We start from the raw sequence: 14,626 nt of genomic DNA on the forward strand, positions 1-14,626 counted from the left end.
GCATCAAAAAAAAAAAAAAAAAAAAAAACTGGAACCAGCTTTGTCTGGAAGCTCCACTGAAGATCTCATCTCTCTTTGAAAGCCTCTGGGATCTCTCTTTGCAAGGCTGCTGGACCTGAACAGAACAGCAAGTGTGTGTGTGTATTTTTGGCCAGAGGGTCTCTCAAGCCACCCTAACCATGAGAAACATGGTGATCAGCAAACCGCGTGTAAAAGCCTGTGTTTGCTTTTCATAGTCAGTAGTGGTATTGTGGCCCATTTTTATTTATTTATTTTTTTTCATGAAAAAAAAAAAAACATAGCAAAATATATTTTCAGCAAAATATATTTTCAGCAAAACATAGAGGCTGTCCTCACAAGAAACTTTCAATTCTTTGAAAGCAAACCCTGCCAACAGTGCTGTGAGGAGCTTCCTGGTTGAGTTTTTGCTATCTGAGAACATCAGGGTAGGTCACCTGTTGAGTATGCAGCACACATGGGATAGACCCTCAACCCTTTCCTTCCTTAGAAGTGCAGGTGACGCCCAATCACTCAGCAAACAAGGCAGGAGCACTGCTGGCAGTGTTGCCTGCAGCAGCTGCAAGCTGGGCATGCATACAGTGGTGGCTGCATGCAGTATATTCCTCTCATCATATGGACAAAATTACAGGTACCAATACTCAGTAGATTTAAAAATTACTAGTATCAGAGTTTGAACCTTGCATGTGCTCCCAGTGCACTGAGTAGCAGAGATGTTCATTTTCAGAAAGTTTGCATTCATGATTTGAAGAATGCTTACTATTTCATCCCAGTGAATAAATGCTTTGTTTGCTAGCAGATCAAAGATATTCCACAGCAGATTTCTTTCCATATTGTATGAGAAATTGTGGTTACAGACCACCAGCATTCATTGGCCGTCTACCAGCCATTCTTTTATGGCTATTTGGCAAAGATACTGGGAAGAGTACATAGAGTTTGCTGCTATTGGCAAATTCCTACTCCATCCTATTAAGTGTGGATAGGACATGAAAGTAGGTGGTAATAAATGCAATATGTAGATGCATTAAAGCTGGTCTTGAAAGGAACTGAGTTTTTAGAAAAACAAAACAACCAAAACAAAATCCTATCTGAGAATTTAACAGTATTATTGGGTCTAAAATATTTGAGACTGGCCAAAAAAGTAACCATACACTTGGTGTTCTTCAAGAGCCACTGGGAGCTTAACCAGAAATCTACTGGGCATAAATAAGTAAGTAGATAGTTAAATAAATAAATTATTAAATAAAGACCCACAGAAAATGGATCCTCCATGGTTCATATCTTGTAATCTCCTTTACATAGAATTAGAGGTAGTTGCCAACCTGCCTAACCATTCTGCCTTGGCATGAATCACATGCCTCTTTTTGTGGCCTGGGGATGGTGTTTGGGGAAATCCTGTTGCTCCTAAATATGTGTGTTCATCTCTGTTCATGGAATGAAGGATCACGCTGTTCAAACACTGAATATCTTTTGGAGATGGGATGAAGAGTAGCACCCCTCCAAACACAAGACACAGGCCAGTGCTGCTGCAGTGTTTGTCAGAGCCTCTGGAATGCCAATTAACAAACTTCAACCTCATTCCTGCCACAAAACCCATGTTTTTGAGTGGTCAGGGCAGGAGACCAGAGACAGAAAACCTCTGTCAGTTGGTGCTGTTTCGTATGTAGTTTTGGGGTATTTTGGTTAATCCCTGCAGCCAGATGAGTCAAGATTCTGACAATAGGGACAAAGTCCTCCCGACAGGAGGACCGAATACCTCAGCTAAAGCCTAGCTGATTGCTTTGCTACAGCCATCCTGTGTGACAGTCAGATGGCCCACACAGAGGATGTCACTTCTGTTTGGGGCAGTGTTTAGGAAGACCGACTATCTGCAGGTGAGGACCCTGGAGGATGCATCTGGAAGGATGAGACTGCCTGGCCACAGATGGGATCATGGTGGCTGCTTTTGAGAAAGGAGTGAGGTTTCAGGCACACCATTCCACATGGTGTTTGCCAACCTACAGATGGTTTAATGCACAGTGGCTTGTCTCATTTTACTGCCTTCTCTGGGTATTAACACCTCTGGTGCACAGTGCAAGGACCTTTCATTGCTGGCTCTGGCCTTCTAGGTTTCACTCCAAGGACCAGAAACTGAAGCATTAGGTGGCTCAGCATCTGGCTTGAAGTTACTGGTAACCTTAGGTTCAATCCAGCCTTGAGGAACTTGGCTGAATTAGGAATTCAGTCCAAATTCCTCTTGTTCAGGAAGATAGGTTTATGCAAATGTAGGATGAAAATAACCTCTTTTACTCACCGAGTTCCACACTGTGTTTTCACCAACACTGAAAGAAAGATTCAAGAGGTCAAGTCTCTGTCAGGTGCCTGAGAAAGGCCTGACAACACCTGCCTCCCACTTTGCCTCTTCCCATTGGGAAGAATATACACTGGAAGATGTTAGAAGAAAATGCCAAGTGAATCTGCAGCTTGATCAAGTGTGCCAACATTAAATATGTGGTCACAGTTCAATCTCTTGGGTGGAAGAAGGAATTCTATACAATAAGGCAGAGATTTGCCCAAGTAATATAGGGGGTTCTCTTGAAATACTTCAAATATCTCCTTATGTCATTTTCCTGTTGTCTTCAACTAGTTTACTGAGTATTTTTCAAAGATTAAGAAATGTCTACTGCTTCCTGTTCTTCAGGTAACAGTGAACTGCTTGGCTGATTGCATAAAATATAAAGATTTACATTCCAAGTGAGAATAGAACCTCCAAAGAGACTAGACAGCCTCTTAGAAAACGTTTTCCATCCTCTCTCACACCCCACTAGCAGGTGTCAGAAACTTAATTTAGTGAAAACAGAGAAAGCTTCTGGTGTAATATTGAAAGTTCAGTTTCTTTGACACTGGACAATCTTACTCAGGACTTAGCATTAAGAGTTTCCTTAGGAAAATAAGCATAAAACTGGTCAGTCAGAAATCGATGTATAGCTTTTTGTTATAGCTTTTTGGAACATGACAATGTCACCTTTTACAAGAAGGACAGGAGAAAAGTCTTAAAAGCGTGTTTTGAGCCATGTCTGTGAAGGTGATTAGTTTCATCTCTCCCAAATAGTCCTGTGGCAGGGCTGGGATAAATTTAATGTTGTAGTAAGTTGATGGCTCTTGCTTGACATAGGATATGAGTCATTATACCGTTCTGGCAACAAATAGGTTTAATCCTGGGAACTGTGATTAGCTAATCAAGGAAGGATTTTCTTGTTGCTTTTAATGACATTGCTATATGAAACTTGAACTAGCATGTTACTACTGTCAGACTGTTTGAAAAAGCAGGTGACTATGGGTGGGGTGTGAAAAAGAAAGTCTAACAGGTTGCTGATACAATGGCATTTTAAAAACACCTTACCAAGCCTGGTGATTTTTACTCTTGGGCTTTGTAATGTATCCCACTGAAACCACACATAATTCTTGCTATATAATTCTTGCCTCTTAATAACTTTGCAAAGAAAGAAAGAAGGAGAGAGAGAGACAGAGAGAGAGGAAGGGAGGAAGGGAGGAAGGGAGGAAGAAAGGGAGGAAGGAACTAAGGAAGGAAGGAAGGAAGGAAGGAGAAAATTATCCATAGCATGATGCAAGTCTTCCCATCAGAGAAGGTGCTAGTCCCTGCTCTCAAGACTGTACAAGCAACCATACTCTGAATCTCTATTTGAAGACCTTCACTCAGTGTCCTGGCAATGGTCAATATACAGAGGACTGAACAGTTTCTACACAACCAAGAATTATGTGCTCTGCATAAGAGTGATCTTTCCAGGTTGCCTCTCCCCAGACTCTCCTCTCAGCATGTGTGAACAAGTGTTGTCCCAGCCTACAAGTCTTTGTTTGTCCCAGACATAGCTGAAGGTGCCACCTCTGCCAGATGCAATTTGTTCAGGAAGGAGAAAATAAGTTCCCGTAAGAAATTACAGGCAAAGAAATGCAGAGACACTAGAAATGGCTGTAAAAAGCAGCTAACCTCATGGCTAGAGGTGTGCAGGGGGTGTTCTGGTTAGACATTTGCCTTGGTTGTTTGCTATGAGAAGGGGAAATGGTAAGTTTTTTGGCATGGAAGATTTTAGTGTGTATGTTTGGAAATTTTTCATCCAAATGAGAAAGAGGCATCCATCTCAGACATTTCTACTTTCACAGCTATAGATAGGCTTCTTCCATGTACTTTAGCAGGAGATACTGCAGATGATCAGCCAGTGGCTATGACCTTCACTTGAGGCATGGGGAAGTCTGCTTTTCTCCAGCTCAGAGCTAAGCCAGACAAAAACTGAGTCCAGAGCTCACAAATTCTCAGTGAACGAATGCTCTGGAAACAGGTACTCAGTAATATCAGATGAACAAATTTCCATCTCTGTTTTATACTGAGTGAAGGGAGAGTGATTATTCTTAATAAAAACGTACATAAATAAACAAAACCCCAAACTTATTTGCTTTCTGGGGAAATGTGGCTGGACTTTCATGTTTACAGGTTCTGAGGAACACAGTCTTCCTTACAGTAATTACCCTTAGGATCTTTCCTCAGGTAAATGTTTCAAATGTGTTGCAGCCAGTCAGTATACCTGGTACACCTGTCATAAAGATAAGCACTGGAATTAAAATGCCTATCTGGGTTATTATCTGATAAAACATTTCTTGGTTCAATAAACTGAATCACAGTTACTTTCTCTTTATTTGTCAGCTGATTGCAAGCTGAGGAGATAGTAGGCAGCAGGAATGAGGTTGAACTGTGAACTTTTCCTTTATTGCACAGAATAAGCTCTCCTTGACTGGTTTGAACCTTCTCTGTCTCTCGGAGTCATTTCAGGATGCAGGCACAGTGTTTAGGAGTATCCCTTACACTCCAGTGTCTGAACATGGTTCCTTCATCTGCAGAGCCACTGGGGGTAACACGACTGCAGGCTCCTACAGAGCGTGTAGGAACAGCCCTTTTGTTTGAGCTCTTCTTTAGAGTCAGACAAATGTGCCCCCATTATTAATATCCAAACAGCAAGTTACAACTGCCCCTGCAGCAAGGACACGTCACCATTTCAAAACAAACAAACAAAACAAACAAAAAAGCATCATAATTGGGGTTATGCCTACCATGAGCTGTTTCACACATCATTTATTTTTTATTTGTGTGTGTGTGTGTGTATGTGTTTGTTTTGTTTGTTTGTTTGTTTTTGTCTGAGAAAGATGCTTCTCTTAAGACTATTCCCACTCAACAAAACCCTTAAGTGTCTTGTAGAATAAAATATTCTTGTCTCTGTATGAAATTCAGGGCAGAATCACTGTAGAAATACCTGCAGCATGAAGATTAATCTTTGTTCTGGAGATTGTTTTGAAAGGCAGCCCTTGCTGTTAATTCAGGGGGATGACAGCTGCCTCTCTGCAGCAGGCACTGGCAGCATGGGCTGCCATGTGCAGGCTTCTGAGGCCATATGGACATGTTAAAGTGCTCACACCTGGACAAGGTATCTGGTCACAACCACGTCAAACTGCCAGGGAGACTTGTGGTTTTCTGAGGTAAGTTGCCCCTTCAGGCAATTTACCTCAGTCTGGTGAAAGTGATGAGATGTGTCTCTTCTGAATCTCAATCATATATTTCATGTGGGCATTTCAAGAGCAGGGGAGGGGACAAGCAGGCTGTGTCCCTCATCAGGAATGAAAGACAGGGTCTCTGCAGACACCCTGCAGAGGCAAAAGCCCAAGCTACATAGTAGAGGAAGGGGACAGTTAGAGGCCATGTGTGGCCAAGGGGCATCTTGGAGACCCTCAGGCTAGGAGGGGCTATAAGCTTGTGCCCTGTGCCAGCAGCAGGCAGACTTCTCCTTTTGCCTGCAGATCTAATGATCTGCACATGGAGGGGAGCAATCAAAGTACCGGAGGGCAGGAGAGCTGTGCAGAGGGACCTGGACAGGTCCAGCAGAGGGTCCCTATGATGGCCAGGGCCGGAGCAAGGGCATACAAGGGAAAGTAAGGGATTCTGGGCTGGTTCAGCCTGGGGAAGAGGAAAGGAAGGGGAGACATCACTGCTGTCTGCAGCTGGCTGCTGGGAGGGACCCGAGAAAATGGAGCCAACGCCTGCTCAGTGGAGATCGGCGACAGGATGAGGAGGTAATGGGCACAACCTGGAACATGGGAAATCCCCATTAGAAAAAACTGTGAGAGTGATCGGATATTGGAACCAGGCCCAGAGAGGATGTGAAATATCTGTCCTTGGAGAAGATCAGATTTGACTCAACAAGTCTCTGAGCAGCCTGATCTAACTGGATTAACTCCAGAGAGCCCTTCCAATCTGAATCCTTCTATGGTTTTACAAAAATCATTTTTAAGAAAAAAAAATAGTTGCCTTTTAAAACTAAATAATTACCTCCCATAGGTTTCTGTACATGGCTTTGATTTTTTCTTTTTTAATCTTTTTATGTGTTTTTAAAAAATCTAAGTGATACCATCATATTTTTGCAAATGTTTAAAACTGTGCTTATATATATATATGTATAAAGAAAAGAAGACCATTATTACTATTGTACTTATCCACATTGTTACTACAATAGTTTCTTAAAAGCAGTGTCCAGTTACCACTTAAATTATCATGCAGTAATAAACTATGGCATTTAAATTGTCTTGTTATTTAGGACTATAAGCCATACATTGGAACATAACTGTGCAAAAAGATGTAAAAAATAGTCCAAGAAAGACATTCTATTCTGTCTATTAAAAGCTCCTCACCAGGAGCTTTTGAGCTAACAGAAAAAATATTTTTGTATTCTTATGTGTTTTGAGCTTTGTTCTTTTTTTTCTTTTTTTTTTTTCTTTTTTTTTTCTTTTTTTTTCTTTTCTTTTTCTTTTTTTTTTTCTTTTTTTTTTTTCCCCACTGAAATTTTCAAGATAGACCAAGCAAGAGAGAGAGCTAATGTGAAATGGAAACACAGAAAAAGAAAGATATGTGGACTTTCTGTATCAAAGGAGTAACTCTGCTCATTGCACACCTCCAGACAGAAAACAAGACAAAGCAAATCTTTTATTTGTGTCAAAAATAAAGTCACATGAGTAAATACTTGTGCTGACCATATAACAATGACTTACATGTAAATACATAACATTTTCTAGAGAATTCAGTATAAAAATACCTCTTGTATCATGAAATAAACTACCATTCCAGAAGCCTAGCATTCTTTTAGGCAAGTCATAGCAAATTGCTGGGCCACCTTCTCAGGTAAGGGGGGCAAGAAATTTCACCATCTCTGCCTCTCACGCAGTTTAAAGCATCTCTCCCCACTGCTTGTTAATTTCCATTCACCTGGAAGAACCACTCAGCAAGTTTCAATAGCTATATTTCACCCTTTGTGTGCAGCCTGAAATTGCTTTGGACTGCACCCTTCACTCAGGTAAAGTGATTCAGCTTTCCAAAAAGTGGTTCGCCTGTTAACTGGTAACTAGAGAGTGTTGGTCACATAGCACTGGGGGAGTGGATCTCCAACTGGTCTTTTTTCTTACAGCTGCAGTTGGAAGGCTCTAATGGAAAACAGATGCAGAAAACATGCCCAGCTACACAACAAAACAAACTGCTCTTCACCTACATCCTCCCATCGCTCCCCTGCAGCACACTTGGTTGCAGATCCCACCGTGCCTGCAGGAGCCATGCCAGATTACCAGTCATGTGGCTGAAATGTCCCTGGCTGCCAAGGCTGCATTAATGCTTTGTCATTGCACTTGCAGCTAACGAGGCCTAATGGTCCCTACTTCAAACTGAGTCTTTGGTGAGGGACTTCTATGCATTATTTCTTCACCAGGGCCTCTCTGACCAGTTAAGTGATAGATCTGAAAAGCTTGAGGAGGCAGGTGTGTGAGCAGAAAGCAACACACAGCTTTAGTGTTCCTAACTGAGTGGTCCTGCAGCTAGGTAATAGCATTTTATGGCTATGTATACATATTTTTAAACTACTTATTTGAAACTCAAGGCTTGTGTTTTGAGAGACAGTGGTTTCTTTTTTTTTCTGCAAATCTTATAGGTCATTGCAGTACTGTGCATGAAAAATTGTTTAATATACCAAGGACATGCTTAGTGTTTGCTGTATGTTGAAGAGAGGGTATTTTCCACCTGTCAGTAAACAGCTTTGATGAACGAATCCTGTTAGCCCACTTGTGTGTAGTATTAATAGTTCAAGGAAAAGGGAGATAATAGCTAGGGGGCTAAACCCTCGTGCTAAAAGTATACTTGGGTGTATTTGACATTGTGGTTATGTCTGTGGCCATGGTGGATAATTCCCAGAATTTTTACAAGCAGAACTGCACATTGTTTATAGGAACTAAGCCACTTAATGTAACTTTATCTGCCAGTAAGGAAGCATAAACGAACAAAAACATACTTACACTTTTCTTGTCCTTGACAGAGCTACATGCACATCTTAGAGAAGTAGATTAAATCACACACACGGCAGCAATCACAGTAATTTCTTCATTTGCATATGCAAACAGTAGTCTGTGCTGAAGGAACACTGTATTTATCAGTGGAGATAACTTTACAGACATTTCTCATGTCTTAGATGCAATATCTGCACACATATTAGAGATGAACTAATGGTTAGAGAACTTTTGTGTAGATATATCTTGTTCCTTGAAAACTTGTTCTTTGGATTATTTACAGGATTTTTCTTTTTTCTTTTTTTTCTAATTCTTATATTATCTAAAAATAATGCATTACTTTAATGTATTAAAGTAATGTATATGTAATAGGTATATGTAGTAATGCATTATCTATTACTTTACTAATAATACTTTAAAAAATACATTTGCTCCCTAGTTTAATTACCAAAGATGTTTTTTATTGTTCATCTTAGAAGATGAAGCCAAAGTAGACAAGAATTCTGCAGACTGCTGAAGGAGAAAGAACAGCTTGGAAGACTGCAATGTAAAGTACAACAATTTTTCTAGTGTTTTGTATCCTTGAATGTGGGCATGTGACTTCTGGAAAAGTCAGTCATGCTGGGAACGGTTTTGTTACTCACTTTCCAGTGATAAGCTGAGTGAACTAAGGAACTGCTTTTGGCACAAAATTCTAATGGAACTAAAATTATGTTCCAATTTTCTGCAAGACAAAAAGGGTCTTGGTTATAATATTCAGTCATGGATTTTATACCATGGCCTGGGTCTTTCACATGTCTGCAGCAGAAAACCAGCCCTCTGTGTTAGAGGGTCTATGACCATAATGGGATGTTTGCTCAGCCCCTAGGAGCTGCTCAAATGTGGTCCACAATGTATCCCTCCGTGTCTGAGGAGGAGGGTGTTTGGGAATTGTATTTGATTCACACAAGCTTGTTAATAGGCTTTTTTTTTTTTTTTTTTTTTTTTTTTTTTTCCCATGCTTTTTTACTTCACTGTTCTCCACCCACCGGTAGATAGAACTGTATCCCTGTCTGGCTAGACAAGCGTGAGTCAGATCACTACCTTTCAGGCAGAATTGCTGGGAGGGAAATCATTCCACTGACAAAAATAGGATGCGCTGAGTGATGCACAGCTTCATCTTTCTCCTTAAAATATTAAAAGAAAGAGTCCTGATCAAATGGCCCTTATTTGGTAAAAGTGCAGCCTGTTCTGCTGGCCCTGGGATGTTTGGAAGCACTGCTTCTAGGCATGTCTGGCATTAGGAGGTATCTGGAAGATCAGATTATTTGCTCTTAATCTCTGATAAATGATGAGTCTGAACACAGTGCATGTTTACTTCCTGCTCATTCCTGAAAGGGGAATGAAAAAAAGGACAAACCAGACAGCCTGCTGCTCTTGCTGCCATTGCTGTCCGTAACACTTCCTCTCCTTATACAGTCGTTCAGCAGCAGATGGAAAATTCCTGTTCCATGAAATCAGAAAGTGGCTTTTAGTTATTTTGTGTACCTGTCCCACCTGTTACAGTCTTCCCGTAAGCTTGCTCCAGAAAAACCTATCATCTACTAAAACCCAGCACACCAAAATTTGCGGGATGTGACCTGACTCTGCTCAGTTGCATCTGGTGATTCTCTAGAGCTGCTAGCCTGCGATTATTCCCATCCCACGCAGAGGAGTAAATCAAATATAGATGACAGGCACGAGGGCACAATTTCTGACAGGGACAGTAAGCAGGGACAGGGCGGGCAGGGTCTTCCCGGCCTTGCTGCTCCTCCAACATTTCTCCCAGCAAAAGCAGACTTTGCAAGGCCAGCAGTACCTACTTCAGTGGTAGAACTGGCAGTGGATGTTTTAGAGAGAGAATTCACCCTGCTGAAAGAAAGAACATGTATCAAAGATGGGACCTTGTGGAGTGAGAAGGCACTTCTTGTGGTTGGGGAAACATACTCTTGGGTTGTTAGTGCTGTGTGAGGGTGAAGGTGTATGACAAGCTAAAATGCTGGGACTTCCCCAAGTAATCCAAAATGTCAAGTGGCAGAAAGCCACCTGAATAATTTCTGATGGTAATGTAATCCAAGGTTCTGAAAAACTTTTATTTTCTTTTGTTTGTTTGTTTGTTTTTGTTTGTTTGTTTTTTCTCTGCATGGCATTTAGTCATGTTGGTATTTGTTGTCTGTTATTTAGACACACTCTTTCTTTGAAGTCTTTCCGGTCGGGGAAGCCTAGATATCCCCGCTTCTGATTAAAGTTTAAAGGCAGGCACATTCTGACTAAGCCTCTTGAGAAGTTTCCTATCCTGCAACAAATTTTTATATTTTTATCTCTTTATGTGCTAAAACATCAGCCCCAAACACCCCAGAACTATTTGTGCAGAAGCCCACTCTGACCAGGAGTGGGTCCTCTTGGTGGTCGGTGCTGCAAAGATTTCAGCAAGATGTTTCTGTGCATTGGCCTCCTACAGCTGCCTGAAAACTCCCAGTCTGCTCTGAAGTAGATAACTACTCATGAAAACATTTACAGCAAGTGTAAGGTGAAGGTAGAAGACAAGGCTTTTCAAGTGCACTTATCATTGTTCTCATTACAAGAAGTAAAAGATAAAGATAGCTGTATCTACATTCTGCACCACTTTTTGTTTGACTTAACTGGCTACCCAACCCCTTTGAAGGCATCTTTTATCTTATTTGTATGATATGAACTGTAAATGTCTTCCATGACTTCTGAATTGTAAATCCTGCATCTATAGTATCAGAGAGATCTTACAAGTTGGGTTTTGTTTGTTTGTTTGTTTGTTTTTGTAATTGTAATTGGGCCCCTTTTCTTAGGATGCTGTCAGCTGTATGCTTAGAAATGTGCTTAAAATTAATGTGCAAAAAATGAAAATTTGCAACTGGCACACGAATAGATGAAAATTGCAAACAGAATAACTGCATACATATATTTAAGTTGGAAGTTGAAAGTAAATCTCTGAGGAAAAAAAATATGTAAGGCAGCACGAATGTTACCTTGATTTGTAAGGTCTTAGTATACTTTGGTTGGAATCACACCCCTCAGCTTCTATAGTCAAGCACATCCTCAACTTTTTAAGTTGTGATCATACTACAGAACTGAAGACTGATTCATCTTTGAAACAAAAGTCTTCCAAGGCAAAAGTCTTTTATCATATTATGAAATAGCCTTGTGATAAAATCTGTATTATTTAACCTTGGGTCCACAGCAATGTCCAGGTCATTAGTACAAGGTCTAGAAAGATTATGATAGTGAGCATGTTGTAGACTTCTTTGAAGCATTCAGTGCCTGCTGAAATGCCACAGCTCCAGCTCGGATCCTGCTGCTCCCCTTCCTTGGCTACATACACTCTGATAACAGCACCAGTGGGATTACCTTCATTTTTACTCACAGTGATGAGTGACAAAAGAAAATTGACCTGAAACAGAAGAGGTTGTAAGAGCAGCTTGTTCATCCCCTGTGTGGAGAGCGGAGCACCTGAACAGGCAGCACTGTAAATGATACCTCAGTCCTGCACAAAATTCCAGTCTCAAATTCTCTGTTTCCCTGAAGGACCCATGTCTATTTTGAAAGAGAAAAAAGTGCCTGTATGTCTTTTATTTGCTTACATATGGCAAAAAAAGAAAGCTGCAGTGAATGTTAACTGATTTAAAATTTGCTGAATAGATGTTCAACTTATGCTGTTGGATTTAATTGTACAATAAGGTCAGTGAAAATATATGCCATTATTAATACACATATATGGTCAGACTGGTCAGTAACTTCTCAGAATGTGTTAAAGAAAAATTCTTTTTCTTCTCAAGACAAAAATAGAAATAGAAAAATAAAAGAATATAGAGAAGGGGAAATTATTTGTCCCTAAATCACGACTTTGGGACATTATGGCTGGCAGTTTATTTACATATGTAATGGGTTTACGAGTCTGTATTTTCTAAAAAAATATTACAAGAAAGAGATGAATAAGTGATGACTTGTGCAACCTGACATGTTTTCCTTTTTTTAGGAACACACCGACTGCTCCAAATTTATCCAGGCCTCACATGTTCTTAGTTGTATCCCCTGACCTAATGAGAACTGTCAGTTTCTCACCCATGCACAAGCTGTATGCTTCCTTTCAAAATTTCCTAAAATACTCCTGGGTTTGTCCTGCCAGAAAATATTGGGGAATCTGACCTTTTGTGTCTTAACAGAGGAAACAGCTGCCTTACTGTCTGCAGTAAAGCTGTATGACAGACCTATTTAGACAACTCTCAGACAATTAATAATTATAAAAACTTTAAGTCTGTCTTCACTGAATAAAAATAGTTTTTATATATACTAGACTTCACAAGGCATGGGCATGTTTTCCATATAATTTTGGTATTGACTGGAAGATCCCTTTTTCCTGTCCTTCATATTCAGAACACATCTGATATCTGCCTACCATTACTGCTGTGCTCCAGCCAGGGCTAGCTAAGGGAATTGGGATGAGCTTTTGGGAACATGCATTGAGCTTCCAGGTGATTTATAGGGTCCTTACACCCATCTTCTTAAGGATGAGGGAAAGGCTGGGAAGCTGCAAACCTAGCAAATGCCTTTGGCTTATTCTTTTTGGAGGCAAAGTCTCCAGACTATGTTGTTGTTGTGGTTTTTTTTGTTTGTTTGTTTGTTTGTTTTTTAAGAGCAAAGTCATGAGTTGTGACTTATGAACAGCTGTAAATAGTGCGTGAGCATGAAACCTTGTTGCAATGAAGGAGGAAGTCAACAATACCTTTGTAAATGATTTCCAATAGAGAATCAAAGAACTGGCCACTAGAAAACTTGTCTAATATCTGCGGAATGAGTGCCCTGGTATAAACAGATACTTACTATCTTGTCCACAGACACTGAAGTGTCCATGTACTGTCATGGACAGTCTGAGAGACTACAGTATGGCAGCATATTTTCAACTACTTGCTGTACTGTAGTCTATGAAATAGGAGAGAATACATCAGTACTGTTGCAACCAGCAGAGCATCTGAACTCTGCAAAGCCCTTTCCTTGATGGCTTGTATCAAAGTAAAGTCTGTTGTGTGACATACCCTGCATACTTCACAGGGTCTGACGTAAGGCTAGGGAGGGGAAGAGTGAAGGCAGGATCATGGCTCTTGTGAAGCCTTTAAGGTCAGAGCATGTACATTCAACAGTCTGTTTCTTCACTGTGTGAGATTACTTTCCCTCCTGGGAAGCATAGAGTCTCTGTGCTTTATTAATACTCATTGTACCAATTATCAGTGTCTCCACAAAGTGGTCAGTGAAGAGCCACAGCGACATTTAGGTTGTACTGGGGTGAGTCCTCCTGGGTTTCAGTACCACTGAATTTGGCCGCAGCTGGTAAGAATATGGTGCAGCAGCCCTGGGACACGAATTGCACTTGTCCCTCGGTTACATGCTCTCCTATTCTCAGACAGGAAATTACTATGCTTTTCTTTGTAATAAAGACAGACTTTCCCTCCCCAGATTCTTCAAAGACAGGTAGGTGTACTTCTGTTACTTAAAATATTCTTGTGGTTTGATGCTTGATAGAGAAATCGGGGTGCCTGCCAGAGATATTATCTCTTAAGTGGTAGATGTGTTTTTCACCACCTTTCTCCAGATGTCAAATGAAATAAAATACTAAGATGGATTTTCTGCATAGGGACAGATAAAAGAACAGACCTTTCCCATGGTTAAAGAGGCACTGTGGAGGTATATTAAGGTGGTAAAGGTCAGGGAGAAACTAACAGGAAGCAGCAGGAGATAGAAGTGCATACATTCACGTTGGATATATATGTGGACATCAGGAGGGAGGACATTGCCATTCTGAATGCAAGGAGGCAGTAGTCTAATCATATATGAGAGAGGAGGCAGTGATCTATGTCGTGTTCTGTGTTGACCATTTACTGTACATTGCATGAGCAAGAGCTCATTGGTCCTCTGTCTTAGAGTCTTTCTTGCAATGTGGGGATTACCGTCATCAACACAACAGACCCCAGACAAAAATGTATTTAAGTTACTCTTACAATACCTTGGGAAATTCTACTTAAAATGTGCTGTGAAGAGGTAAAAAAATAAATAAATAAATAAATAAATAAAGGAACATTTGAGTAACAGGAGATTTCAAAAGCCAAGCCTGCTATTAAAATTCCTCTGAAGGCGATTTTATTTGTAAGGATAAAGATTCTATACAGTAACTCAATTATCCTGTACTTCAAGAAAG

At 40.5% G+C, this 14,626-nt stretch overlaps 1 long non-coding RNA gene across 1 annotated transcript; it reads left to right on the plus strand.

The window, feature by feature from the left end:
• Window positions 1-7,611: 7,611 nt before the first annotated feature.
• On the plus strand, window positions 7,612-12,084 carry LOC119714506 (uncharacterized). The gene is made up of 3 exons (XR_005261777.2): window positions 7,612-7,924; window positions 8,862-8,932; window positions 10,748-12,084. It is a non-coding gene; the product is annotated as an uncharacterized lncRNA (long non-coding RNA).
• Window positions 12,085-14,626: the final 2,542 nt, after the last annotated feature.

The sequence above is a fragment of the Anas platyrhynchos genome, chromosome Z (genome assembly GCF_047663525.1).
Source record: "Anas platyrhynchos isolate ZD024472 breed Pekin duck chromosome Z, IASCAAS_PekinDuck_T2T, whole genome shotgun sequence".
In the NCBI taxonomy this organism is placed as follows: Eukaryota; Metazoa; Chordata; class Aves; order Anseriformes; family Anatidae; genus Anas; species Anas platyrhynchos.